The following is a 5,191-nucleotide window of genomic DNA, read 5'->3' as shown; positions in this document are numbered from 1 at the left end:
CTAACCCTAGCCCAGGGACCCCTTCTGACCCCAAACTTAACCCTAGCCCAGGGAGACCTATCATTCATCATCATATCCCTAGTCCTGGGAGCCCTCCCGTTAGTAACCCTAATCCTAGCCTGGCATGCCCTACTGACTCCAATCCTAATCCTAACCTGGGGAGCCCTACCCTTAGTAACCCTAACCCCGGGAGCTCTGCTCACCCGAAGCTTTACCCGAGCCCTAGGAACCCTACCCTTAGTAACCCTAACCCAAGCCAAGAGATTCACAGTGATCGCAAGCCTAACCTTAGCCTGGGAAGCCCTACCCAGAGTAATTCTAACTCTAGCTCAGGGACCTCTATTGACCCCAAGCCTAACCCTTACCCGGGGAACTTCATATTTAGTTACCCTTACCATAGCCTGGGGAGCCCTGCTGACCCCAAACCTAACTCTAGTAAGCATGGACCCTAGCCAGGGTATCCCTATTTTTAGTGAATCTTATGCTACCCCGGGGAGCCCTAATGACCCAAAGCCTAACCCTTGCCCCGGGAGCCCTATCTAAGCCTCTAACCAGGGAACCCACAAGAACGGCCATACTGGGTCAGACCAAAGGTCCATCTAGCCCAGTATCCTGTCTTCTGACAGTGGCCAATGCCAGGTGCCCCAGAGGGAATGAACAGAAAAGGTAATCATCAAGTGATCCATACCCTTAGTAACTCTAACCCTAGCCTGGGGAGCCCTACTCTATTGTCCACAAGTTCAACCCTAGTCCAGGGAGCCCACCAATCCCAAGCTAACCCTAGCCCGGGGAGCCCTACTGACACCTAGCCTACCCTTACTCCAGGGTTCACTACCCTTAGTAACCCTAAGCCAAGCCAGGGGAGCCATACTGACATCTAGCCTAACCCTAGCTGGAGAAGTCCTACCTTTAGTAACCATGACTCTAGCTCAGAGAGACTTGAGCCTAAGCCTCGCCCTAGCCCAGGGAGCCCTTCTGATCCCAAACCCAACTCTAACCCAGCCACCCATACCCTAAGTAACTCTAACCCTAGCCCAAGAAGCCCTGCTGACCCCTTATGACTTATTATTTCCTCTGTTCTTCTTTTCCCTATAGTTTTCATTTGCACCCTTTTACATTATTTTCCCCCTCACCCGTTTTCTGTGTTATTCTACCCAGATTTGGACACCAGTCCTGCAGATTGAGGCATTCTCATGTTCTCCAAAAATATCTGTGAACTCAGCTTTCTCTGCTCTGCTAAAGTATTGGCTTTATTTATTTAACATGGTTTACCCATTAGAAAAATCAATAAAGGCAGAAGTAATGAAGGCCAATCTATTGGTGTGAGCTCCATGACCAGAATGTTAAGAATAAGGTCATTCATTGTCAAACCAGAATGATACCTAGCAAATAATAAACAACTTCTGACAGTAAGGGACAAGTAATCTTCCTACCAGGACCTTCATCAGGCAAAGAGAGCTGTTTGGCATTATAGTATAATAGACACACGGCTCTTACTATACTATTGATCACGTTACTGGAAATAAATGTAACATGCGAATTGCTTCATTGTTTTCCAAAATAATATCCTTATCCATACTATAACATTTTGTCCATTACTGACTCGATTTCTTTCTGGCTTAGCAAGGAATGACCTTAGACATTCTGGACATTGAGGTCGGGTCAGTTTATCAGTCTCCATTAGTTCTGCCCTTATTGATATTCTAATGGACATACCATGTTAAAATAAATTCAGTCAATATTTCAGCAGACTGGACAAATTGGAGTCCAGAAATGCTGCAAAGATTAGCATGATGCTCCACGAGTCACCATGCAGGGCTGATGTCCAAAGATGGAGATTAAATTTTTACTTTGCTACAGAGTAAAACACCTTCACAAGCAAATTGACATTAAGAAATAAAGTAAATTAAGAAGAAAAGTGACTAGAAAGAAAATGTTTTAAGCTTTGGTGTCAATTGGAAGAGTGAGTCAACAATGCAAATCCTATGATGTATCTCGTCCCATGCTAGTAGACATTCTGTAAATATGGGAAAAGCTTGATATTCAAGAATGGTGAAAGGTGAGAGAGAGTATAGACTGCAGAGGCAAATGAGAAACTGAACACAGTTTCTGAATCAGTATATTTATTATAACTTGTCAAAAATGTAAAACCTTTTTTTTGATAGAAATGTTATTTATTTTTTTATTTTTACTTCCCAAAAAAACATTTTTCAGTGAAAAATGGAAACTAAAACCAAGAATGTTTTCAAAGACTTGTTTTAAGGCTGAGGAAATGGTAGTTGAAAAACATTTTTGGTAAAATATTCAGTTTCCAATAAACCTTGAAAATTTTGACCATCAAAAATATTTTCCATAAAAATATTTGGGTCAAAAATCCATTTCTCCTCAAAAAATGTTCCAATGAAGATATTTCAACCAGTTGTACCTTTTACAGAAACCAAAGCACAAAGATAGAGTAATATTCAGAGTGAGAGTGTTTGCACACTACCGTCTATGGGCCTGATTCAAGGCCCTCTCTTTTCAGGGACTTCAGTGGGTTTTTATCACCTCCCAAATCATCAACTGAATACATACAAAATAAATCAATGAAATAATGTCACATTCACATATAAGAAGTAGGAACAGAGAAAGAGCAAGTGAGAGTAGATAAGCAACACGGCTCAAGGGAAATATTAATTTATGTATCCGGCTTTTTATAGAGACAACTGATATTCATAAAAATCCCTTTTAGCATGCTATCATTCATTACTTATTCAGTACCATAGTTGTGATATAAGTTCAGTTTTTTTCTGGATGTAAATTATCCCTTTTTAGTTATTTTCCTTTTTTGTCTCACCATTATATATGGAGTTTTACCTATTACAATATAAAACATTTGGTTCTGACACCGTATTCTGTGGATCATGTCTAATCACACTAATTAGTCACTCATTAATAATTATGGCTGTGGGAATCCACCAGCAATAGTATTTACATGTTTAAATCAGAATTGCATAATAGAGATGACATTATGACAAACACTGGTATATAGTTTGGTCCACAATATGCTTCAGTTGGGTTCATGGAGAAACATAACCTGAAAATCAAGAGAGAAAAAGTAGCACTTGGAGATTATGAAACTCTGCTACTAGTGAGTTCATGTCTGTTAAAAATTGACTTCAGTATAAGGAGGTTCAGGAGAAATATTAATATGTTTATACAGGGCCAGTGCAACCATTTAGGCAAACAAGGCAGCCGCTAAGGGCGCCTAGTGGTTGGGGACGCCTAAAAGCCCACTCAGGCGAGGAGGTGGAGTGAAGGTGAACTGGGGCGGGCGGGGACACGCGGGGAGGGCCGCCTGCAGTAACGGGGGGGGGGGCGCACAAGGGAACCGCTCCCCGCCCCAGATCACCTCCACTCTGCCTCCTCCGCTGAGCACTCAGCCCCTGCTCTAAGTCTCCTCCAATCGGCGCCGCAAGCCTGGGAGGGGAGGAGAATTAGAGCGGCGCTGGCGTGCTCAGCAGAGGAGGCGGAACGGAGCAGAGATGAGCTGGGGCGGGCTCCCCAGGCAGGGCTAGCTGCCGCACAGGGTGGTCTCCCCGGGCGGGGTTAGATTGCTGTGAGGGGTCTCCCCGGGTGGGGTTAGCTGCCGTGGAGGAGGGGTAGCTGCCCTGGGTGGGGGGCTCCTCGGGCAGAGGGGGTGGCGGGCTCCCCGGGTGGGGGGCTGGGTTAGCTGCCACAGGGGGCGGTGTTAGCTGGGTGGGAGGGTGGCGCAAGGTGGAAGTTTCGCCTAGGGCATGAAACTTCCTTGCACCAGCCCCGTGTTTATATATATACACACACACATACACAGAGAGAGAGAGAGAGACCTGATTCTTTACATTGACTTCAGGGAGCTTTGGATCAGGTTCACATTGTGTAGAGCACTTTGGAATCCTTCTGGCAGAAAGTCACTTTATAAGTTCAAGAGCTTTGGTGGGTTTCCCCCCCAATTTTTTTTCTTTTAATTGACTCTGGTGGTACATGCTGAGATTACCTCTGGATTTCTTCTTGTGCAGTTGTGTATTAAATGGTAATGAGGAGAGTTTACAATGACTCATAAATCTAACTGTTCATTAAGGTCATCAGGGGGCAAAAGATTAAACATCCAGCTATGTTGTTCTCTGGTGCAAAAGAATAGCACCAGTGAGAAATAAATATGAAGTGCCCTTCTTTAGGAATTTCTCATTAAGTCTCATGCACAAACATCATAAATCAGCACCTAAATGTTGAGTTTAGGATGCAAAAAAACCCACCCTACTAGTATCAGGTTAAATTTAAAATTAATGTTCACATTTTTACTAGTGTTGCTTAATTAAAATAGCTTCTACGCTGGGTATCAAATGACTATGTATGTCTGCTGTCTTGTAAAGTATCATTTGTCTCATTACCATGCATAGAAATGTTCATACAAGACAGGTTTGAGTACAGCTATGAACCAATGGTAATCAATGCTCAGTAAATAATAAAAATAGGCGTCCAAAATATCTAATTACTGCTTCTTTTGTCATTGCTTCCCATATGAAATAACCTCATATATATTCATGTAGCTATATGAATTTAAACACATATATCTAGATATAGAGATATATATGTCAACATCTATTTACTTCAAACTCTAGAGACCAAGGGACTGTGGCAGACTGTAATTAACTGAAGTTGGGTACATGTTAAGGGGAAAACTTCTCTATCATCCATAATGCTATAGAAATGTCTCTCATAGCCAGCGCCTGCTTCCAGACTGGTTCCCCAAAATGAATATTTTCTTAATTAACCAGGCTGCTGTTTTGCATGACATGTCAAATGAAGCCATTAATAGCACTTCATCTGTCAGGTAGAAAGGTTAATTACCACTGGTCAGAGGCATGGGTAAAACTGCCAAAGCCATCTGCTAGATCATATCTAACACAATTGAAAAAAAAATGAGGTGAGTGATCATATTTCAGACAATGGAATAAAAAAAATTTAACTCTCAAGATGGGAGGGGGAATAATCCTGGATTCAAGCACTCACGTATTTTGAATAATTTGTGAAGTTCAGAAGCAGAACTCTGATCTGTATCTAAATAATCTATTATATTCTGAACCAGAAACCCAGATCCAAACACCCCAGACTTTGAAGTTTCAAAATTCAGATACAGACTCAGGCCTATTCCTAAAATATTCACCCTTAT

This window comes from Chrysemys picta, chromosome 9 (genome assembly GCF_011386835.1).
Source record: "Chrysemys picta bellii isolate R12L10 chromosome 9, ASM1138683v2, whole genome shotgun sequence".
Taxonomy (NCBI): Eukaryota; Metazoa; Chordata; order Testudines; family Emydidae; genus Chrysemys; species Chrysemys picta.
This window is presented reverse-complemented; position numbering follows the sequence as displayed.